The sequence below is a fragment of the Cheilinus undulatus genome, linkage group 9, assembly GCF_018320785.1.
Source record: "Cheilinus undulatus linkage group 9, ASM1832078v1, whole genome shotgun sequence".
Lineage (NCBI taxonomy): Eukaryota > Metazoa > Chordata > Actinopteri > Labriformes > Labridae > Cheilinus > Cheilinus undulatus.
Window position 1 is genome coordinate 8,402,489 of NC_054873.1, and position 25,616 is coordinate 8,428,104.

Consider the following 25,616-nt stretch of genomic DNA (forward strand, 5'->3'; position numbering starts at 1 on the left):
GAGTTATCACAGAACCAGATTTTAAAACTTCTGCACAATTCTAGTAGAAATAAAATCATATAAATACCCTTTATGGCACGTTCACAGTCAGTTAAATCACCTTTCTTCCTCATTCTGATGTCCTGTTTGAACTTCAGCAGATCGTCTTCACCACGTCTACAAGCATAGATGCGCTGGTTAGTGCAATGTGATTGGCTGATGAGATATTGCATGAATGAGTAGTTCAAACAGGTGTACCTAATAAATTGGATGTCTATTCAGTATTTACTTCTCTGCCCTGGAAATTTTTGTTTCCCCTTGTCAACAGATTTCTACAGCTTTTATATTGAAGGCAGAGAAACTTAAATTCTTTTGTTTTGCTTCATTTTGATTTTACTGTAAAATATCCACAGAATATCAAAATATTAAGGCTAATTTCAAGTCTTTTACATTGTTTCTGGCCCTGAAACAGGATCAGATAAAAGACTAAACAACAGAAAACAACAGTTCTGTGCATTCCTTTCCTTCATACACCAGAGTACAAGGTATCAGGTCAATATCCAGCTTGGATCAAATAAACTCGTGCCAACTTAAGCTGGCCTTACACCAGAGGACTTTGCTAAAACTCTTAAAAGACATCTGAGACCCTCTCACATCTGAAGACAACTTGTCAGCAAGTCGTTGAGTTTTTAGTCTTAGACTAAGATTTTGCAAAGACTGTGGGTCACTAACTACAAGACTAGAATACGATTCCTTTTTTTATTTCCCATCATGCATCTGGTGGAAATTCACTAAAATAATTTTTGGGCAGAAAATAAGCTGTAGTAGGAGATGGAGATCACATTTTAGTTGATATCTCTTAGAATTTGTTCTTTTTTAAAATCATTAACATCAAGCAGAGATGAAAGGAAAGTTAAACACTGAAGAAACTTTGCATGTTACTGCAACAACCAAAGAACTTTCCCAGAAACTCTTCAGAATAAAAGTACTGTATGAAAATGAAAGTTGTCTCACCGCAGAAACAAGCTGATTGGGCTTTTACTTTGAAAATCCCAGTGGAGGTTTACTGTACCTGTCATATCAGCCTAGAATGAATGGGCTCTATGCATGAACTGCTTCCGCATTTGGAATTAGACCGCTCCCACACTTCCAGTCGGGAGAAGAGAATGGCGTTTGATGGCAAATTCATTGCGGTTTACTCGCTGTTTGCATGAGTTACCTGAGCTGACTGTCAATGATGAGTTAAATTTAGCCGAAGATGTACATTGCAGCATGCAGCAGAAGTGCTTTCAAACCTGTTTTTGAAACATCATTTTAGCATGTTTGGATGCCAAGCGATGATGGTAGAGTAAACACAAACAACAATCGAAACAAAAAAACAATGAAACAGACAGATTAAGGCAGAATAGGAGGGTTTAGATTCCATTTTGGCTTGGCACGTATCGTTGGGCGGAATTTGTGAAGCTGCCTTATTTTCCACCAGAAATACGCCACCCCCTGGTGTGCATAGAGCCCATTGACAGACAAGGCACACAAACGCACAGGTGCAGAGACCTGACTGCAGCTCTGAGCAGAAATGTTTTTACATGATCCAGAATGCAGCAGCACGTCTGGTCTTCAACCAACCCAAGACAGCTCATGTCACTCCACCGTTCTTCTCTCTACATTGGCTTCAGCTCTCAAAATTGCTCCTGTTTATCTGGAATCCCATCATTCAGGTCTACACTCCTTCTTGCCCGCTACGCTTGGCCAGCGGGCCCCTAGATCACTAGCTCGACTCCTCTCCTCCGTTGTCCCCCGATGGTGGAATTACCCCACTCTGATCCCTTCATACTTTCAACAGAAAGCTAAAGACGCATCTCTTCAAAGAACACTATACACCCAGCTAGACTCTTCTCCGCTGTTGTCCCCAGTGGTGGAAGGAGTGGTGGAATTTCTGCTGTCACTCTTACACTGAGTCATTGATAATTTCGAAAGATTTCTTCAGTTTGGTGAATGTTTTCAGAAGTTTTTGATGTGCATGGGCGCTCAAAACGTCCATTGCCTCAGGCATCCCATTTGCCTTTACAAAGTCTTTTGGGCCACATAAATACACATGCACATGACATGCAGTGTTCCCTATACACACACATCCATCTATGGTCCCAAAAGCAACAACTTTTGACCAGTCAGGACTGACCTATTGTTAAATCAGAGCACCACATGTGAATCACAGATATGATAATCATTGTTATCAATGGAATCAAGCAGATTTTGTTGCTCACATCCATGCTGTTAGGACGCCCTGGTATGTCACTCCCTCTCCTACATAAACTTGTAGTTTGTTCCTAAAATATATGGTTAAAAAAATTTTAGTTACTGCCTCAATGTCTCAGGTAAACTTAAGCACCTCTGCCAGTTCAGTAATCTGAACACACTTTAGACATCTGAGTCGTGTCTGCAGGAACAACAGCGCCTCATAAAAATATAAAAATGCTTCAGTGCTGCAGTCTGTCCCAGAATCCCTGGTGATATAAAAACTAACTCCAGTGGATCTGCTTTACAGTAACCACCAGGAGCAACGGTGAGGAGAAACACACCACACACCCTCTCACGTGTGCAGGTTCACAAACCTTTCCTATCTCTAACAACAATCAATACGTAGTAGCACTGTTTTCCATTCAGCAGCAGCTCCCATTACTCATGCTCCGCAGACTGCTGCTCCTTGTAGCAGAAGATCAAACCCCCACATGGATACGAGATATCCCAGGAGAGCGGGGACGTGGCAGCAGCAGGCGCCGTAACGGGGACTGACAACGGTGTTATTAGCTCACAGCAGGAGAGCAGAACACGAGTTGTAAAACTAAAGCTTATCACATCTGGATTAACTGATAGTAGACACCTCATTTTCAGCTCAGAGCACTGAGTGTCTATACACTGAAGGCCAATCCCAGTTCTACCTCTTAGGTCAGGGGTGTCCAAACTATAGCCTGGGGGCCAAATGTGGCCTGCAGCCCATTTTTGATTGGCCTGCAGCAAATTCTAGTGATAAAATGAAATGTGGTCAACCTTAAAGATGCTGAATGAACATTTTGAAAACACTAATAATAATATAATCAAACCAAAATGACTGGAGTGAGTTGCCAGCTCTGATTTAAAGCAGCTTGACCTCTTCTCCCACATCTGCACAGTATACAGCCTCTACTCCTTCAGGCATTTGTCAAAGAGTATAATGTAAAAGAATTTATAGCTTTCATAATCCTTGACGAATCACCTTCAGTGATCCACAGCAGACTGTACTCGCTCTGACACATGAGTGTTTGACAGCCGGCTGTTAAAAGTCTCAGCAGAGTAAAAATGCAGAGAAGGATGTAGAGGAGCATGAAGAACCTTTGCTCCCAATCTAGAAGGAAGGAGAGCAGCCCAGAGCTGGAGGGAGACGTGTTAGTCACGCTGTCAGAGTGTGTATTACAGGACAATGTTCCTCTCAGTGTTTCTACATGAGATCAGCCCTTCGGTCCGGTCTGAGGCGCTATGAGAATTAATAATCTTCCCACCAGGATGGAAATACAATCGATCAGTTGCAGCATGAAAAGGGAAACAGATTGTAGTGACAGGCCCCAGCAGCTAAAATGACTGAAAATTTGTCTGTACTGAAGTCCCTGTTCTCCAACCAGTGAGCAGACGGAGGTCCTCAGGCAGACACTTGTTGGCTGTTCGCTCATCTTCTTTAAAACTTCAGGAAGCGAGTGTTTATGGTTCAGACTCCAGAGCTGTGGAACCACCTGCCTGAGGACGCCCTGCTCCATCCATCAGCTGGTGACTTCTTTTAAAATATATTGTTTTGGCTTTTTATGCCTTTATTAACAGAGGAGGACAGAGGATAGCCAGAAACAAGGATGAGAGAGTGGAGAACAGACATGTGGGAAAGCAGCCACAGGCTGGACTTGAACCTGGGCTGCCTGCATAGACTGTACGCCCCAGCAGGGGACTTTTAAAGGTAGAATGAAATCCACTAAACTACTTTAAAACTAAAAACCTAGTCCTGATGATCAGTTTCAGTCCAAATGCCACCATTTGAGTACAGAGTACTTAAAAAATTCTTGTTAAACATGCATTTTGACAGGTTAATACATCAAATTAATTTTTCTACTCCTAGCTTTTATGCGATGCCACACACTGATGAAACCCCCTGGCAGGCGGGAAAGGCTTACTGTCATCTTGGTTGCCATTGATACATGTTTTAGTCAGGTTTATGCTCTTTTTTCTTTAATCTAAATACAGGCACACTAACTGATGAGAAGCCCTGGTTGTTCTTCTACAAAGCACCATCCAAGATGGAAGACCCAGAGAGGAGCAAATAGGACCGATACTATTAGAAGATTGCCTCCTCTGTTTCTTCATGTCTCCCTCTTCTCTCTTCTTATATCTCCCTCTTTTCTCTCTGCATCTCCATTTCTCTCTCTTATTCTTTCTGCCTCTCACATTTCTCTTTTCCTGGATCTCTACCTTCTCTCTTTGCTCTTTTCAGCATCTCCTTCTTCTCTCCTTCAGCATTATCCTTTTCTCCTTCCACACCTTTCTTATTTCTCTCTTCTCTCTGTCTACATCTCCAGTTCCTCTTTTCTGTTTCTCCTTCTTTCTTCCTAAACCCCCCCCTTTCTCCCATCTTCTTCCTGCATCTGCCTCTTCCCTTGTTTTTCTTTATCTCTTCACTTCCTGCTTCTCCCTCCTTTGTCTTTCTGCTTCTCCGCCTCTCACTTTCCACATCTCCCTCTTCTTCCACATCTCTCTAGTTTCAGTTTCTGCATCTTTCCCTTCTCTCTTTTTGCTTCTTTCTTTTCTCTCTGTCTGCATCTTCCACTTCTGTTCTCTCCCTCCTGCATCTCCATCTTTTCAGCATCTCTTTCTTCTCTCATTCCACATTTTTCTTCTCTCTTCCTTAATCTCCATTTCAACTCTCTCCTCTCTTTCTAAATCTAATCTCTCTGCATTTCCATCTTCTTTTTCTGCATCTCCCTGTACTCTCTGTCTGCATGCATCTCCCTCTGCTCTCTGTCTGTGTGCATCTCCCTCTGCTCTCTGTCTGCACCTCCCTCTACCCTCTGTCTGCATCTCTCTCTGCTCTTTGTCTGCACCACTACTCTCTGTCTGCATCTCCCTCTACTCTCTGTCTACATCTCCCTCTGCTCTCTGTCTGCATCTCCCTCTACCCTCTGTCTACATCTCCCTCTGCTCTCTGTCTGCATCTCCCTCTACTCTCTGTCTGCATCTCCCTCTGCTCTCTGTCTGCATCTCCCTCTACCCTTTGTCTGCATCTCCTTCTACTCTGTCTGCACCGATACTCTGTCTGCATCGCCGTCTGCTCTCTGTCTGCATCTCCCTTTGCTCTCTGTCTGCATCTCCCTCTGCTCTCTGTCTGCATCTCCCTCTACCCTTTGTCTGCATCTCCCTCTACTCTGTCTGCACCGATACTCTGTCTGCATCTCCGTCTGCTCTCTGTCTGCATCTCCCTCTACTCTCTGTCTGCATCTCCCTCTGCTCTCTGTCTGCATCTCCCTCTACCCTTTGTCTGCATCTCCCTCTACTCTGTCTGCACCGATACTCTGTCTGCATCCCCGTCTGCTCTCTGTCTGCATCTCCCTTTGCTCTCTGTCTGCATCTCCCTCTGCTCTCTGTCTGCATCTCCCTCTACCCTTTGTCTGCATCTCCCTCTACTCTGTCTGCACCGATACTCTGTCTGCATCTCCGTCTGCTCTCTGTCTGCATCTCCCTCTACTCTCTGTCTGCATCTCCCTCTGCTCTCTGTCTGCATCTCCCTCTACCCTTTGTCTGCATCTCCCTCTACTCTGTCTGCACCGATACTCTGTCTGCATCTCCCTCTGCTCTCTGTCTGCATCTCCCTCTGCTCTCTGTCTGCATCTCCCTCTGCTCTCTGTCTGCATGCTTCTCCCTCTGCTCTCTGTCTGCATCTCCCTCTACCCTCTGTCTGCATCTCTCTCTGCTCTCTATCTGCATCTCCCTCTACCCTCTGTCTGCATCTCTCTCTGCTCTTTGTCTGCACCACTACTCTCTGTCTGCATCTCCCTTTACCCTCTGTCTACATCTCCCTCTACTCTATGTCTGCATCTCCCTCTGCTCTCTGTCTGCATGCATCTCTCTCTACTCTCCGTCTGCATCTCCCTCAACTCTCTGTCTGCATCTCCCTCTACTCTCTGTCTGCACCACTACTCTCTGTCTGCATCTCCCTCTACTCTCCGTTTGCATCTCCCTCTACTCTCTTTCTGCATCTCCCTCTACTCTGTCTGCACCACTACTCTGTCTGGATCTCCCTCTGCTCTCTGTCTGCATGCATCTCTCTCTACTCTACGTCCGCATCTCCCTCTACTCTCTGTCTGCACCACTACTCTGTCTGAATCTCCCTCTACTCTCCGTCTGCATGCATCTCCCTCTACTCTCCGTCTGCATCTTCCTCTTCTGTTTCCTCCTGCATGCCCATTTTTTAGCATCCCCTTCTTCTGTGTCCACGTTTTTTCTTCCCTCTTCCTTAATTTCCATTTTCACTCTCTTCCAGCCTTCTGAATCTGCGTCCTCTTTCTCTGCATCTCACTCTTCTCTCTTCCTACCTTCTTTCTTTTCTCTCTTTCTGCTGCCTCTTCTGTCTTTCTGCCTCTTCCTCTTCTCTATGCATCTCCCTCTACTTTTTCCTTAACTCTCGTCTCTTTCTGTATCTCCTTCTTCTCTCCTTCAGTATCATCCTTTTCTTTTTCCACATTTTCACCATTTCTCTCTTCTCTCTTTCTACATCTCCATTTCCTCTCTTTCTGCAGTTATTCCTTTCCCTCTCATCTCTATTGGGGAATATTGGGGTATTGGGGAATAGCCACATGGTTCCTAACTGGGACGGCCATTTTTCTTGTTTTTTGTTATTTTTTGTTTGTAGCTATGGGTGTGTTTGTAGATAAGGTTTTCATTTCTAGTTACAGTTTAGTTGTTCTGTTTCATTCTTGCAGAAACATGGAATAGACATCTGCCCATCTGCATTATGTGCTTAGTGGTTTAATTTAAATAGGTATGAATATGGAAGAGGTCTGAGGTTATTCATGTAAATGGATTATATTAAAATATTTCTATTCCAGCTAAGTTGCTACATAAATGTGGACATTATCCTAACAGGATTAAAACACCATTTTAACATTCATTTAATTCCATTTCATTCAGAGCAGTGTTATCCCATTAGGAACTATTTCCACAGTTCACCAGAGGACGGTGATATAACTAGTGTAAATATGAGATGGAGGACAGGCTCGACTCAAACATCTTTCTGGAGATAAAACTGTGACATAAGTCAGTAAATCAACACACCAGTGGAGGAAACGTTCACCCTGCCATGATGATGGCAGTCTCATTTACACCCATGTGTAACAAGTCATCCATGGATGCAGAATTCATTCTGTTTTTATGAAATTAAACACAATTTGTCAAGACTGTTAACCCTAATGACAGCTGAGGACACGGTCACCTCTAATCCGCTCATTGAGCTCCGCAGTAAATTTGAGTATCGATCGGCAATATTCAAACAAAGGCTTGTTTACGTCTCCGCTCGTGTGCAGCCCCTCTCTGGGGAAGCTGATAAATCTTCATCTGACTGCTTACACAATCTAAGTGGAAAACAACATGTCAGTGTCCTGAGAAGATGTTTATCAGCCGCTGTGATTCCATCCTGCAGCCTTGTTCAGAGCAGTCCCACATATAAGAGACGTGATGGTGTCATTTAGGAGGAGCTGAGGCAACGCTGACCTCGAAGGTGGAGGGGAAAATGTTGAAAGCAGCACTAAAAGCTTTATATAGCAGCCTTTTAACAATGCCCTCAAAGACTAGTAATAAAAGACCTTTTCACAGGCTTCCTCGCATCTCTGCCTCCATTTAATGCTGCCTGTATTTTTTCTGTTTTATTCTTATATATTATTTATATAATTACATTCTTATTCTAACACTGAGACAGGTCCTGTGTAGCTGCTGAAGAGGCAGAAAACACAAAAATAGAGAGTAACGTCTCACAGTTTCGGTTGGATCTTTCTGGGTTGACAGTCTTATACAAGTATCGAAGAAGATAATTTATCAAGGAAACATGAAGAAGAGAGATATTTAAACAGTTCAGACATGAGGCAGTTAGATACGCATGTCTGTTTTAAAATCTGCTTTGTTGAAGCTCTCTGGGCAGCAGGATTATTTTAAAGGTGCTATACGAGGTAAGATATGTTTAATGGCTTTCTCTTGTTTTATGCTTATGTTGATTTGGATGAAAGCAGATATATTTGCTAGACTCGATGTCTGTCATCAGGCAAATCCATCTACCAAAGCTCCAATCTACAACATGGAAAATGGTTTGGATCAATCAGCAACAAGGCGGGAGCTACAGGGGGGGTCTAGTTGGACTGGGAGCCAATGGCAATGGCTGTCGTCAGTATAGCCATAGCTCAGATGTAGCTATTGTTCAGTCTTAACAAAACTGAGTTAACAATGTCTGAATTGCACAAAACATACTACAATTTTGTCCGATTAAAAATCAACAGGCTCACATGACCTATGACCTTCAAAATCCAGTCACTTTAACCTTGAGTTAAGGTGAATGTTTGTGCAAAGTTTGAAGAAATGGAGCATATAGCATTAGTTCAGGCAGGCCACGGTGCCAAGTGCCAATTCATTGAGATCAGCTAAAGTCACGCAAGCCTTCGTAAGCTGACTGCCAGTTGATTTGCGCTAAGCTTCCTGTTGACTAAATGCACTCACCCCGTTATATCTAAGCCAAACTGTCTGCCTACTCTTTGCTGCTCCCTCTGCAAGCTGATTTTGCAACCCTCCTCCACCCCAGCTCCTCCTTTATGCTATATCTGAAGTAGCCCTTTGAGACCTAGAGGAGCGCCGGCACTCCCAATGCATTTCTATCTTTAACCGCAGGTAGAATTGCAACCAAATGAGATAGAGCAATAATTCTTTTTGCATACAAAACCGGAAGAGTAACACTACCATAATCACGCAGTCAGTGAGTCCCAGAGTACTATTTCCTTCCAGAAATATCCTTCCTTCTTTTGTAGGAATTTAGTAAAAAGTGTACATAACAGCAACAGTCTACTATAACGTAATCTTGACTATTGCCTTTCATAGTACTCCCTACTTTATGTGTATGTGATGACATATGATGACGTTTTGTCTGCACGAAACCTATCACATTATTTTCTTGCAGGTTATGAGTCGCACTTGTTATTGTTTCAACATGGTCTTCTGCTAACAAATGTTTGCCCAAAAGTATCTGGCAGACTTAGAGACTTGATTGCATTACAGTAAATAGTTGACTTTTTATAAACATGCTGTCTTTTTGCAAATTGAGCACAGTTTCATTTTATCTTCATTTTTGCCTTCTATGGTCATAAAGGGTTAATCAGTGTCATTCTGTTGTCTCTGCTCTTCATTTTTTTTCCCACTGCATCTCTTCCTGCCTAAGTCTTTCCACGTATGCAAAAGAAGGGCTGTGGGTGTGTTCTCTTCCTGTTTGATGTGGGGAGATTCCGTGATAAATAATTACAAATGCATGATAACAGCTGCTAATAAAATAGAAATATTAATTACTACAAACTAGGTGTATATTTTGACTAAGTGTTCCTGACTGAACACCTTCCAGAACGTTCTGATGCTACTGATTTCACAACAATGACTGGGAAAGAAAGATAGATCCTGGACGAGCCCCCAAATTGTGTTATATACACCTCTAGTGAGAATGTGCATGGCATAATAAGTTAAGAAAAAAATGTTCCTTCCCAGTCAGTTCCCAAACTATCAATCAGGGTCAAAAAGCAACTTTAACAATAATTTATTTACAACTAATCAAATAAAAGAGGTTGCTTTTAAGAATTCAAACGAACATCTGGATACAAACTAAAGAGGTGACTATAGCATTCAAAAATAAGAATTATTGAAAAGACACAATTATCCAAAATACCAGTGAAAACAAGCAAGATTTAACCAGATTAACAAAGTTACCAAATTACCAAGAAATCAACAAAAAACAAAGTTTAAAATTTCAAAGCTAATGTTTGGAGGTGGGGAGAAACAATAGTTCTACTGTCAGAGATGCCACCGAGTCACGAGTCATACTGAAAAGGCCCAGGACCAATCAGCCTCACGTTCCACTGCCACCAGCCCTGGCTCCATCAACCAATCCCCAGGACGACCAAAGATCCACACACACGACAGACTGCACATTCCCTCACAAAGCTGTACAAACAGACAGAGGACTCTCACTAAACAAAGATCTATGTCACAACAGAGCACTCACTCCGGCACAAAAGGAGAACTCAAAGCACAACAGCAATACAACAACACAATAATATCGTAACAGATGGGAAACCAGAACACATTCAAGATGCACAGATTGTAAAAATTGGCTCAGATTCTAATGCTGATTTTAAAATAAATAATTTAGTTGATAGCTATGCTTCCCAAGCTTAATTTTTACTACTTATTTTGGTGCAAAACCCCTTGACACAGCAGGTAAACACCTCTTTCATGCAGACATTTCTTGTCGATGGGAGACGTTTGTCAACAGGGCCAGGGATGTTGAACCTTAGCATCTGTGCACCCCTAGGAAACTTGATATCTCTGGTCTCAGCTTTCATAATAAAAACAGGATTATCTGTGATATACGAAAGGGCTAATCTTTTTATAGCCTACAAATTAAGCTCAGTTCCACACAATGTTTGAGTTTCTATTCTGCAAAAGTGTTGTTTTAGTTCAGTATCAGCAATCCAGTCTGCTGCATTTCAGCCACAACCAGGTTGGAAGTGAAGTATCATCGACAAAATGGTGCAAGTTTCTGTGTTTGTGTCTTCCTTTAGCATTTTCTTACGACTGTGCACTTGAAAAATTGCTCTATTTACAGTTTTTTAAAAATAACTTCTGCATGAATTCAAAGGACAAAAGGTTACAAAACGATCTAAAGGTGGAAATTGTGAAGAAAGGAACATATAAACCTAAACACTGTGAATTCAAAGCTGCTGTTACTCTCATTATTCTGCTGTCGCTCACAAAGAAAAAGAGCAAAGTGCAGCTGAAATTCAGCATCAGCTCTGCAGCTGCAGAAATGTGCTCCACTTCACCCAAACATTTCTGTTTCCTCATAAACTCTTTCTTTATCAAGGACACTGAGGCCCTACTTTACCTTCCTCTGCTCACTCTCCAGCCAGGAGAGACTTACATAACAGCCATATCATTAAAAGAGAGCTCCCTCTTAAAAAGCCCACTGGTTAAAATAGCCTCCTTGATGCTGACACTCTGCATGCAGCTCCATGTAAGGTGTGCTGTTTACCTGCAGAGAGGCAGCGACCACTCCACAGTACAGACTGGTGAGTCAGCACGCACAAGGCTGGGTACAGTTAGAAAACTTTCAGTGCTATAGCAGATAGAAAAGTTTACTTTTGGGACTTTCTGGAAAGTTTTTATGCCTCAAGAGGCATAAAGAGGCAAAAGAATTATAGCTTGGGAGGAGATTAATTCTCCAGCAAGACAACGAGTTAAAGCATACCGCAAAAGCTACACAGAAATGGTTTAGAGACAACAAGGTGAATGTGGAGTGGCTGAGTCAAAGCCCAGACCTCAATGTGATAGTGCAAAAGAGAATTTGTGACTGGACTTGAAAAGGACTGCTCACGCCTGATCCCTGTGCAACCTGACAGAGCTTGACAAGTTTTGCAAAGAAGAATGGAGTAAAATTGCAGAGTCTAGATGTGCAAGCCTGATTGAGACCTATCCACACAGACTCAGTGCTGCAAACAGTTATGCAGTCACTTATTTTCCATTTTATATTTTATCTAATCAAATCTGTTCTCACTTTGACATTAGAGAGTTGTTATTTTTTCCAAAAGCCACATGTCCTTGACCATGGCTGATTTATAAAATCAGTTTAACATGCACTGTAGTTCTCATTTTCTGACACTGACCTCACAAAACACAAAAACATTTTTCTTTCATTCTTTGATTTTTTTTTCTTTCATTAACAAAGCAGTGACCTCGACATATGAGTCATACTGACTCCAAAAATCTGAAAGCCTACCGTTATTTTGCCTATTTAAAGACGTATAACATTTATTTGTGGTTCACGTATTTCTGTGTTGGATTCCCATGAAATAATGCACTTGTAAAATGATCCTGACAATACCATCACTTCACCCTCTTCTGCACTGTCAGACCTGATTATTCCCATGCAAAAGCCTCTAAATGCTCTTTCTGTTTCCACAAAAACATGTGTTTTTTTCTTATTGTATAATTTCTTAATTAGGTTTGGATTAATTGGAAAACAGTGGGGATTAATATCTGTGGTTTATAATCAAATAGCTTATGGCATTATAGAATGAGTTATAAAGAATCTCATAAGATCCATCAGTTTTAATTTGTAACTGGAGGACTGGTTTTAATAAAAAAAGACCCCAGGCAATAAAACATGTTAGGATCAAATGTTTCCTCAGACTGTCTGCAAACATTAATCTGACAAATTAATCCAGCGTGTGAATCCTTCTCCTCCTCATCTTACTCCTCATATATGAAATCTGTTCATGAATTATTGAATAGTTTATCTCCACATGCTTCTGCAGAAGTCACACTGTATATTGATCACGCTTGTTCTATTAATCTGGAATCTGATTCTGCATAAAACATATTCAAATCAGGGGTGTGTGGATTAGTCACCTTAACAAGTGTTCAGGAGTCTGCATGCATTTTTAGAGATTTAAATCGGGGCTTTTGTTTCTTTATTGTAGATACTGGACAGAGAGAGTAGGGAATGGCATGCAAGAAAGGAGCCTCCATATGTGGGGCGCACAGACATTTCTGCAACCAGAGCCCCTTGGCTTAAGGGATACAGGTGGTAAACAAAAATGTCAAAGTATTACAGTTCTGCAAGCCTTGGTAAGTGAATCTATGGACACGTGTCTATGGTTATTGATATCTGCATACAGACACCAGACGAGCAGCTAGCTTAAGTGGCCCTCTGCTTTGCTGTCTAAAAAAAGCAGCTAAAACAGGGGTGTCAAACTCAAGGCCCAGAGGCCAAATCCGGCCCGTGGTACAGCTATACCCGGACCACCAGAGCAAGTCATATCCTAATGTTTTTTAGGGCAAACTCAAGACCTACCTTTTTAGTCTGGCTTTTACCTGAATTTAATATGCTCATATTAATCTGTTTTAGTAATTTAGGTTTTATCTTTTTCTGTTTTAATTTCAGAATTATCTTTTAGTAGTTTACCCTCTTGTCTCACTGTCTTTTCCTAAGTTCCTCTTAAGTCTTTTATTTCCCTGTTTGAGCATATTGCCGTTACCTTTTAGTGTTTTTATTCTCATTACAGCACGCTTTTATTATTTTACACTTTAACCTAACCTCCAGTGTTTACCCATTTTAAGCCTTTAAGATGGCACGTCCTTGGTGCGTACTGGGTACATATATTTTCCTGTTCTACTAGTGTCTTATTTATGATGGATTTTTACTAATACTGTGAATGGATTGTGTGTGTGTGTGTGTGTGTGTGTGTGTGGGGTGGGGGGGGGTGGGGGGGGGGTGGTTTAGGGGGTCGGGCATAGTGGGTTTGGGTCATACCCCCTTTTATCTTCTTTTAATTTATCTGTGTGTAAAACACTTTGTGCTACACTTTCTTGTATGAAAAGTAAAGTTTGACTGATTGATTGATATTTTCATTAGAACTGGCCCACTAGTATGAGGTCTGTAATTTCCTCCAGTATAACTATGTTAATTTAACCTTGATGATTGAAAATATCCTTTTAAGTCATAAGAATAAGAAAGAGTAAAGAGTTAAATAATTTGATAAAAAGTCAGGAATGTGGGGAAATACATTTGTTTATTCACTTTGTATTTTCTAATTTGCATCTCACAATTATGACTCCAAGTTTTGGTTTTGATTTTGTTTTTCATATATTTGGCCTTTTAAAATCATAATTTTGACTGTTCTCATATTTTGACCCTTTAGATTCATGATTTTAATTTTCAAGTCATATTTTGACATTGTAAACTCATGAATTTGAATTTTATCTTACATTTTTACATTTTCAATCCCTAATTTCTAATTTTAATCCCAAATATTAACCTTTTTGATTTAAAATCTTAAATTTTTATCTCAATTTTGGACCTTTAGAACTCAAAATGTTTAATTTTGTCCCATATTTTGACAATAAAAAACTCACGTTTTAGAATTCTGTCTTATATTTTGACCTTTTAAACTCTTGATTCTCAATATTAGCTCATATTTTCACCTAATAAACTCTTGATTTAGATTTTCTTTTCTTATATGTTTACCTTTTCAACTCTTTAATATAATTTTTAATCCCAAATATTGGCCTTTTTCATTCAAAATTTTATATTTTAATCTAATCTTTTGACCTTTTAAACTCATGGTTTTGAATTTAATCTCATATTTTGAAATTTAAAAAATATACTTTTGAATTTTATCTCATATTTTGACATTTAAAAAAAATATACTTTTGAATTTTATCTCATATTTGTCCTTTTAAAACCCATGATTTTAAATTGTATTTAGTACTTTAACTGTTTAAAATCAGGTTTTTAACTTTTTACATTTTTTAATCATAAAAATCATTTATCATCAATGTAAAGTTTTTTTTCCTTATTTTTTGTTACTGGTGAAAATGAGGCTGACAGTTTATGGGAAATTTTGACCCAGTTAGGCCCTCAGGTTAGACCCAAATTCACACTCAGCCCCTGCTGTGATTGAGTCCGACATCCGAGCTAAAACATCCTCCACTTTCACTCCCCCCTCCTCATTTAGGCATAAATTTGGGGTTCTGTAACATGCCTCTGAAAAGTCTGAAGCAGATATAAAACTGGTGCTTTTATGCCCTTTTATTGCTGACCAGAAACAGGCCGTCCAGACAAAACGGTCTATTACTTTGTCATGTGGAAAAATAAAGATCCACTCTGCCTTTTATCCCGATCATAGCTCCATTTAAGGCTTTTATTGATCCCCATTTATCACAAAAGCTCCCAGCAGCTCCAGCAGACTTTGGCAGGGGGGAGACATGAGGGAATCAGACTCAAACTGCCTCCTCATACCAGACAGTTTGACCTCTGACCTGCTGTCAGCTGGTGGTTTGACTTTCTGACCCGATGTCCACATGACGTTCATGAAGGACAGGCCGTGAAACATCAAGGGGTTACGTAAACATGACGCTGTCCGTGACATCGGTCGCACGGCACATCCCACCTCTCGTGCAAACACGCATGATCACTTACAGTCATGCTGCTAACACACACACACACACACACACACACTGCACCTGCTGTGTAACGTGAGCTAATGCCACTTTCAAGGAACTACAGTTAGTTTACATGTTTGACTCTGCAAGTACAGATACATGCTGCTGGAAATATTAACCCCTTACAGCAGTGATTGAAACAAATCAACATTTAAGCATGCAGCACATCGATATACACAGAAAAACTTTCTCAGACTAGAAGCATGAGGCAAAGGCAGGACCATGGCTCTCTCTGGGTGAGTTATAACTCTTTATAGCTATTTTTGTCTTTGCGTTAGTAGATGTCTAGTGTTGAGTCATTATTAGCCTTAAATTTATGATACCTGGACAAACCCGTTAATTATTGAATTCAGGTGTTTCCATCAGACCTGTTGCCACAGGTGTATGAAATCAAGCACCTACCCATGCAGTCTACATTTGCAAACAAGCTGATCCTAAATGTGTCATTCTGAAGAGCTCAGTGACTTCAGGTGTGGTACTGTGATGGATGCCACTTGTGCAAAAAGACAAATCATAAAATTTCACCCCTGCTGGATATTTAACAGACGATAAGTGATATATATAGTAAGTGGAAGCATTTAGGAAAGAGGGTGTCCATAGTCAAGCAACCAAGGTCAAGCTCGATGGCATCTATTTTGTCTGCGCTTTTCGACACCCGGTGGCACACTGTATAACCTTGCAAAGCAGATGGATTTGCCTGTTTCTGTGTTTCTCACTGGCGAATATGTCTTGCAAAGCTCCCGTCTGAACAGTTTGGGCCCGGTTAGAAAGTGACAGGACCAATCAGTGTGGAGGGGCAGTACTTTTGGGTACAGTAGAGTAATGACGTAAGCAAGCAGCGAGAAGAGGCAGGTGCAATTATGGTGGAAGAGATTAGCATGGATGCTGCTAAAGCACCAGTTTTATCAGAACTTGACAACATTTCTTCGCTAAAAGGAGAACAAATAACAGCAGTGAGATGTTTTCTTTTCAAAGATGACAAAAGTTGTGTACTGACATGTTTCCAGTCGCCGTGGTTCATGTTATGCAGCTCACGTGTTTTATTGCTCTGATGGCCCGTAAAAATGTGACAGAGAGAACCTTCCTCCAATCACCCTCCAAGTTTTTTTTTTTTTTCAAAGGCTCTGCCCTTTTCCAAATGCTGTCCATGGGAGGTTTACCAGATGGATGTGTGAAACAAATCCATTAGGGACATCCTTTGGGACATTCACAGCATCCTGGCATCCCTACCACCCACCCTAGGCCATGCTTACTCACCACATCCACTCTTTAGTCTGCCCTCAAGGTGTGGACTTTGTTATCTTTTTAACAGATTTTTTTCCATGCACCTGGTAATATGAAAGGACATCCAGAGCATGACCTAGGTTGTGTCTAACCTCCTTCCTCTTGGCGCCCTTGGGCGGACTTCCACGCCTTACTTCAGCCTTAATGTTTGGCCCAAACATTAAGGCTGAAGTTCTGCACGGTACTATATTTCTATAAAGTCACACTTTGTATTTTAAAAAACACTTTAATAATTTCATAAAACTAGTCACAGCTTAAAGCGGTCCTTGAAATCAATTTGAATTATGAAACAATTACGAAACAATCTGAGATGTTTGCTTCCTGCAAATACATACCTGGATTTATTTTAATCATTCACTACAGCATGGTGAGCCAACTCAAGTTCCAAAATAGTTGGAATAATGAGCATAGTTTGTCATAAAGCCATACAAATGAGTCCAACACCAAGTAAAAACAGGCTGTGCTCATGTTTGTGTTCTCTTTTCACTCCCTGACTCTACCAGGGCTACAGTTAATGCTTTAATGATTTACCAGGTCTAAATGGTCCGTGTGGCACTTTGACATTTCCTTTTATTGATGACGGTAAGATCGATGTGCCACCATCGCTGGCAGGCCACACCTCCATCTGACCATGACTGATGTTATGAAATATACTGGAACTCTTGTCACTAATAAACAGCTAAGATTTGTCTCTGTACAGTTCCTCCTCGTATGTGTTTGCACAGATGTAATGCAGAGCAGACAGCGTGTTTTTCAATGAGTCGTGTGTGGGTGTCTCTCCCAGTCAAAGGTCACGTCTATTTAAAGGGTTTTTCCAGTTGAAATGTGTTTGAAGTGCAGCGAGGGGGGGGAGACGGGGGAGGAGCGCTGCCGGTGCAGAACAAGGAAATGCAGCAAGGTCATTCCCATTCAGCACACTGTACATGTTAAACACAGTACGAGTGAGTGTTTTTGTTCCGTATCCTGAAAAGACGGGTACTGACACTTGCATTTCTACGTGGGTGAGAGAAGAAGACAGACTTCAGTGCATGTGTTTGTGTGTGACTGTGCATGTTTTTAGCAGATAGGAATGCATTAGTGGTGTTTAAATATCTGCAAAAAACAGCTGATTAAAAAAGCACTTAAAGTTTGGAACACTGTGCCTTCATGTGACCTTTTTTGACTCTGAAAAGCAGAACAGTGAGAACAAATTTAATTGGAAAAATTACAATAACAAGCCAAGTGACTCTTCTCTGCTTGGCAAAATAACACCAAAAAACACTCTACATGTCACATGTTTGTCCTCACAGACCTGCACCAGCCACTTCCTTTCACTAACTCCGTAACACACACATTTTCACGCACATACACACGGCCGCACACCTCTGCCAAGAACTAAATGACACTTTGGTGCACAGCCTAATGCTGGAATAAAAATCAGATAATGGAGTTGAACAATGTCACAGCTGCAGAAGAGGTCCTGATTTGGCTGCAGCGCTAAAGTGGGTTAAAACATCATCAACGTTGATTTTTAGCGGCCTGCAGAGTGCTCCACTGGCACCACAATTCTGATTATCTAACCGCTTCTGATGGTCCGGAGAGCTCTGTGATGGTGCTTTCAGCCTGGAAAAACTAAACAATCCCATCAACTTTTAGCTGGAAATGTTTCAACAAAACAGCAAAGACTCTCCAAGTTCAACTCAAGGTATGAGAGCTAAACAGCCGATCTACATACTGAGTAGTCCTTTAACAACGAGTGAATGACTGCACAAAATGCTGCTAGTTGCTTTCCAACAGTTTGAATTGAGGGTGGGCGGTATATCAAGCATACTTGATGTATCACATTTTTTGCAATGTGAGATATTTAAAATGGCAATATCTTGACTATCAAGTATAAATTGCATGGAAGTTTTAAGCTGTCAACTCTCTTGAGTTTCACTTCTCCCACGGTCTCCTAAAGCCTCCCTCACAGCAGACAGCACACTCCCCCGCTCACGCAGAAAACTCTCCATGGGTGCACGTATTTTTATCAGAAGAGGAGAGAGGGAAGCATGAGAGGGAAAGGAAGAGAAAGCAAAAAATACACACAGCCGAGGCGAGTTGGCGGATGTTAAGGAAAGGTAGTTTGAGATGGAGATGGATGATTTGGTTCCAAAGAGAACAGCACTGGATCTGGCAGTGGTTCAGATTCCAAAAGAAAGACGCTGAACAAATAAGGTAATTTCTAAATTATGTCTCAAGACTATTGCAACAAAAGGAAGTAGTACCACAAGTTTGTTTCACCACCTGAAATGCCATCCACTACAGAATAAAGAATGCCTTAAACTCTTCATGTCCACATCTCCATCCACACCAAAGAAAACGTCTAAGGAACAAGCCTTGAAGTAATTGATCCTGGCTTCAAAATCTGCCAAACCAATCTCATACTGCAGGTGAGATCAACAAGACGTTGGGGCTAACCCTCACCTATAGTTATTAACTCTGGGTAATGACCAAAAGAATAAGATCCTGGGTTCAAGCTGTCGAAATGAGATTCCTCAGGAGGGTGGCTGGGCTCAGCCTTAGAGATAGGGCCAGGAGCTCAGACATCTGGAAGGATCTCGAGGTCTCACCGCCGCTCTTTCACCTCAAAAGGAGCCAGCTGAGGTGGTTCTGGCATCTGATCAGGATGCCTCACCCTGGATAAGCAGAAAAATGGATTGATGGACAAAAAATTTCCAAATTGAAAGAGATTTTGGCAGAAATAACACATGACTAAAGACATGGCCCCAGTAAGTTTTGTTGAAAAGCCAGGATTTAAAAATCTCATAGAGACATTTGACCAAAAGTATGATCTGCCTTGGCGCTGAAGAGAAGTCGTCAAAAAGGAGTCCAGTGGGTGTCATCAGGCAATGTACAGGTCTCAAAAGAGTATGGTAAGACCAAGAGGACCAAAGACCAAAGGACTGATTTTCATCTGCATCCTCAGTGACCAATATTTATGAATTACCCTGCCAAGGTAGGTGAACTGCTCCACATCTTCCATGCTCCCACCAACCACAGCCACAGTTTTCATCCAAGGCGCCCCTAAATGCCTCGAGCTTCGTTTAGGTTCAGGAGATGCTCATTCCCAATGCTTTAGATTCCTCACTCAGCAAGTTTACAGTCTCCACAGCGTCATCAGCAAAATCCAGATTGGCCCCTGCTGCCAAATCCCATTATCCAGTCCAACCAGGTACTGAAGAGTGTGGGAGCTGGTATACACTGTGCCATTTTTAGGATGTCCCAGACAAAAGATGACCAATCGCAGTGATGTCTTTGGCTTTGGCTCTAAAATGTTGGTCCTATGTTGCACTGTGAGACGGGTCAACAAACGGATGTATTCATGGTCTTGCCACCAATGATAGCCTGGGATGAAATTCTGACAGAGTCAGAAATTTAGGATGACTATCTCACAATATGACTGCTGCTACGACCTACATCAATGAACCAACCAATAGGGATGTAGCAAGAAATGACAAAACGATAAACGCAACACTGCTGCTAACAACATGTTACCATTAGAATGGAGACGGTGCCAGAATGTAGAAGTTCGTGGGATTCCAGCAGGAAGGAAAATGTTGATTTAAGATGTTTTTCTAACAGTTCCAAAGGCTTTGTTGTTGCTTTACTTCATTATTTACCCTGGCACTGGTGGCATAGATGGATGACACACACTGATGTGGTGCACATTGAAAATGTTTATTTCTTGCATACAGGTGTACATCGTAGCGAGAGTTGTCATCATGCAGTCTGTACACATCAAACTTGATGTCATATGAGATTCATGTCTCACAATGTAGCATGCCAGAAATGTATAAGGCTGTTAAAAACGCACAGTCTGTAGAAGACTTGGGATGTACCCTGAATCAACTGGGAAGAAGTCAGAGGTGGAGCCACCACACTTCACAGCACTCTCTGTACCAGGGCAGACATCAGCTGGTCGGCTATGATGGGCCACCTATGTGAAATTACCCCCTCTGGAACAACCGTTGCCCCCTTCTCATACCAAGAACAGCTAGGCTCACAATGACCCACACAAGAAGATAATGGTGCGTTGCTGTCAAAAATCAACATCAATTTGGATTGTTGCCTTAAAAAACCCCATAAAAGAATGCGTGCTCTTCTTACTTAAAGTGGTTTGTTTAAAATATTTAGTTATTGTTTTATCATGAATTGAGTTAATATGTGAAAATCGAATTTGGACAGATCTTTGACACCTCAATTAATGGGATTTGGGCCCCATGTTGGGAATCTTGGAAAAATATGCTCCAACTACTTATTGCATTTTTGTCCTCACATCTTGCAGGAATGTTTTACACACATTCATACACTGCAAATCCACGTTATGCCTCAGTGCAATGCTGGGTTCAGTTTCTTGACCAGGGATACTTCAACCTTTGAACAGAAACCACCAATATTCAACTAGGAGAGCAAACCCAAGCCACAGCTGCCACATTAATAAAGATGAAAAATTCCCATATCACTGATGCCAAAGGAAAATAAATGTTCCCAATCCACTCTCACTTAAACCCAATAAAAAAGACCATCTCCAGCTTCTGAGGTCCTCTTTTTCTCTGCAAACTAAAAAGATCACCATCCTTTCCAAAGCAAAGCATGAGTGCACAAAAGACAGAGTCACAGCCTCATATAAATGTATATCTGCAGAGCTCAGGAGCATGCAGAATAAAATCAGCCTTACAAACATCTGTGAGACCCTCACTGCTCTGTGTGAGTCTGGCAGCAGACACAGAGCTGCTACTGTAACACTAGAGCCCACTTCCACCTTGTCCTGCCACTGGCACCACCAAAATAAAACTCAGAAAAGATGCAGGAGGCATGGAAGCTTCCTCTGCATAATGAAAAGCAGAAAACAGAAGAGCCCAGGCTGTTTTCTGTCATTCTTCGTCTTTGTTTGTGTTACCTGAGTCCACTCGGTCACGGCTGAGCCTTCATTACTTTTGGTCCCTCCGAGCGTGCGAGATCGGGCGAACGCTGCACCGTCTGCACGCTCTTCCTGTCTGTAACAAGGAGGGAGGGGGCAGCAGCAGTGGCTGGGTCCTATAACTGGCCAGGGGGTGAAGAGATGGAATACAATCTGACCACTACAAGCACACAGACACACTTAGACTCAGCTACCCTGCTGGATTCCTTGCAGGCCGTCGCTGCCAGTAAATTCTTTTCTTGGCCCAGTGAGCGTGAGGCAGTGACACATTTGGTTCAGCTCCATGCTGCTGCCACCATCTCTTGTTCAGGTTTCACAGTCATTCAGTGCCACCTCCCCACCCACACTTACACACGGACCCACATCCCGCACAAACAGCCTCTTTCATTTGATTTTCTCACAGTCCGTCCCTCTCTCACGCTCTCCCCATCACTCCATCCTCACTCCCACTCAGCCTGGAGAGCGTTCAGACTCTTTCCTGTTTGATGAAGTGATGGTGGAGAAAAGTCCACGGTGTTTTTTTGTCAGGTCAAGCGGTAAAATCCATGGACTCTGCCGCTGTGGTAGAGTGCGAGCTGAAATCTGCCAGCACACCCACCGGCATGAGAAGCACATTAATGAGAGTTATTACACATCTCTTATTTCACACCTCAGCCCATCAGTCTGATAAACAGGACCTATCAGAATAATACCCAGAATGCTGTGCTTTTGTTCCCTTGAGTGTGTTGGACACATTTTCTTTGCAGTAGTGACAGCTGAGCTTTTAAACGGCTTTGTCATAAATGGTGCAGGGCTTTTAGTGTTAGAGGAGAGGTCTGCTATTGTAGGTTAAAAGCTATTGGATTGTTCTCCTGCCATGTGCAACAGGATGCACCATGTTACACATTTTTCTTGATTATTTGCACTCCTAAATACTTGAGAAACATTTTCAAGAACATCTCAGTTCTGCAGAAAAACAAGGCTCCTGTGAGTAGTTCTCAGCTGATTATAAAACAGACTGAAATGAATATTCATGAACTTTTATGACCTAAAAAAGCAAAAGAGACCATCGGCAATTAGATTAGCTAATCGCTGTTATTTTTAATGTCTGTTATGTGGTAGGTGTCAGGCAAGGCCTCGCTAAATATACTGTATAACAACACAGCAAAAAACTGCCATATATAGACAAAAGTGTTCAGCCACCTGACCATTACAACATTGTATTTAGATGCATGTACTTGGAGTTGGTCCCTTTTTAGAGCGACAACAGCGTCCACCTTTCTTGGAAGGATTTCCACAAGATTTGGAGTGGGAATTTGTGCCCATTCATTCTTTAGAGCATTTATGATGGGAGGTACTGATGTTTCAGTTCATAGACTACACTGGTCAGTGCTCTGCGAGGTCCAGTCAAGTTCTCCCACACTGAACTCATCAATCATGTCCTTACAGTCCTTGCTTTTTGCACAGGGGCACTGCCATGTTGGCCAGAAAAGGGCCTTCCCCAAACTGTTGCCATAAAGTTAGAAGCATAGCATTGTCTCCAAAGTGTCTTGGTATGCAGAAGAATTAAGATTGGCCTTCGCTGGAGATAAGGGGCTTAAACCTAAATCCTAATAACAGCTCCACACCATTATCCCAGACTTGCCTATCTGAATCCCAAAAAGAGAACACATAGCTGGTAGCTGAAGACTGCAATGTAAAATAAAGTGAAATGCTTAAAAAAAATTGATATGGCATACAGTTGAGCCGAAATTGTTTTTTGGGCCATTTTACCTAAAACTAACTAAATTATGGTGAGAAACCGTACCCATCTGTGGCGCTCTGTAGCCTAGCCTCCCTGCCGGTACAGCCACAGAGTAATCCTGACGGGGCAACGTCAACTAAATCACTGAAGGCTAACACCACTGCTACTGCCAAGTATCTCAAAATATCACAATATCCTTTGAAAACCAAAAAAGGAGAATTATAATGCAAAACCTAATTCCAAAAAAAGGGCACTGTGTAAAGTGTAAATAAAAACAGACTGAACTGATTTGCAAATCTCATTATAAATCTCTGTAGAATAAGCTGCCAATTGACCTGAGGTCGGTAGACACTTTAAATTCTTTTAAGAGTGGTTTGAAAACACTGCTTTTCTCTTTTGCCTTTGACTGTTAGATAAAGTACAATATATTAGCATTTAGCCTGTGTACTCTAAGGAGTACACATGATTTGCACTGTACATATATGTGTGTGTTTGTGTGTGTGTGTGTGTGTGGTAGGTGGGGGTGGGGGGGTTTGCTTGAATTGCTGACTGTTTTCTGTTTGTTTTTAACTTTCTGTAAAGCACATTGAGTTTTCACCTGTAGGAAATGTGCTACACAAATAAAGTTGAATTTGAATTTGAATTTACCCATATTTTATTCTCAATAGAACACAAATAACATATCAGATGTTGACACTGAGATATTTTACAAATCCATTAAAAAAGATTAGCTTGTTTTAAGTTTGATGGCAACAATACATCACAAAAAAGTAGGGATGGGGCAACAAAGCACAGAAAAAGAAAAGCAACTGGAGGAGTATTTTGCAGTCATTTAGGTTAATTAGCAACAGGTGAGTAACATGACTGGGTATAAAAGGAGCATTTTACCTCTACATACAAACAAATCCAGCCAGTGCATACTTTTATCAAACCATCAGGGGTTTTATTTGTGATAACAGTCATTGAGGACAAAGTCAAAGTGTCAGAAAAATTAAAATCTGGTTGTAGCACTCGTCCCTCAACAGAAACACTCCACATGTAGGTCACTTTGTGTTGACAGCCCACAAAAATGCACAAAGAGCACAGAAGGCCTGCAATAACAACACTAATGTAACTCTAACGCATCCTCACAGTCACACAAAGAGTCCTGGCACTATACCTGCTTTTATAGTGCTGTAATGCTCGGACTTTTCTGTGATTTACTGCACAATAAACCTTTCACATATGCTACAACCCTCTCCAGCAGGTGTTACAGTGTCAGATATACTTTACTGAACACTACATCACACCGTGAATCAGCTCAAACTGAGTGGTATTCAAATAAAACCAAACAACGGTTTGAAAATGATTAAAGATACCAGAGAAAAGATGTTTTCCACTCTCCTTTACCCAGCTGGATACACGAGATTATGAGTCCTCATTATTAAAAACTTTGCATCCCGTCATGGCCGAGCACACTTGGAGTCGGCAGGAGTCATTATTTTCAACGAGAAATTTAACAAGCTGGTTTCATTTTCACCACATGGCTGCCGACGGACGGTGCAGAAAAGTGTTAGAAATTCAAATGTCACTACAGCCGTGATGCAGCAGTTTTCATTTTGATTATTCACTGCAGGCCTCGGCTACATGCTGTCATTCAAGACGCCGTTTAATGAATTGATCTGTAAATCACTGCTTTAGGTTTTAAATTGGATTCAGTAGGAGAACCAACTCTGTATTTCATCATTGTTAAATTCAAGTTGAGCAGATGTTTCTATCGTCCTCTGCACTGATTAAGAGGGAAATTTATGTTCCTGCACAAACACAGCTGCAGTAAACAAACAGCTTTTTCAGCAGCACAAGTAGTGTGACTAAAGGGATGAAGTTGGCTCACTATGACTGAAGTGTTGCATGGATTGCCATGACATTTAGCTGCATGGTCCACAGAGGATGAACACCACCGCCTTGGTGATCTCCAGACTTTCTTCTGGTACTGATTGTGGTTTGACATTTGTGGTTTTGAATGAAATTTCTGTGCAATCACAGGATAAAATGGCACCAAATTTGGCACAGATATCCACCAGAAGAGACCGTAATAGTTCATTACAATTCCATTTCATCTGAAACTATAATCAGGTTTTTGGAGGCTATTTTGTCATGATGAAACATAGCCTCAATCCCAGTAGATCCCTTACCCCTACCACTTAGCACTACCCCTCTCTCTCCGAGGAGTAGGGTGTCCCGGTTATTGCTGGAATGGAGGTGCAGGATGAAGTTCTAGGACTACAGGGCCCCTCAATGGGGGATTTTTGGAGATGATTGCATTTACCATACATTCAGTCAATTTCTACAATTGTTAAAATTCACTTTTTTTTCTCTACACTCAGTACCCCA

The 25,616-nt window shown here is 41.5% G+C and overlaps 1 protein-coding gene across 10 annotated transcripts in view; it reads right to left on the reverse strand.

Moving 5' to 3' along the window:
• Positions 1-25,616, reverse strand: part of plekha7a (pleckstrin homology domain containing, family A member 7a) — a 287,077-nt gene that overhangs the window by 142,662 nt on the left and 118,799 nt on the right. The window lies entirely within an intron of this gene.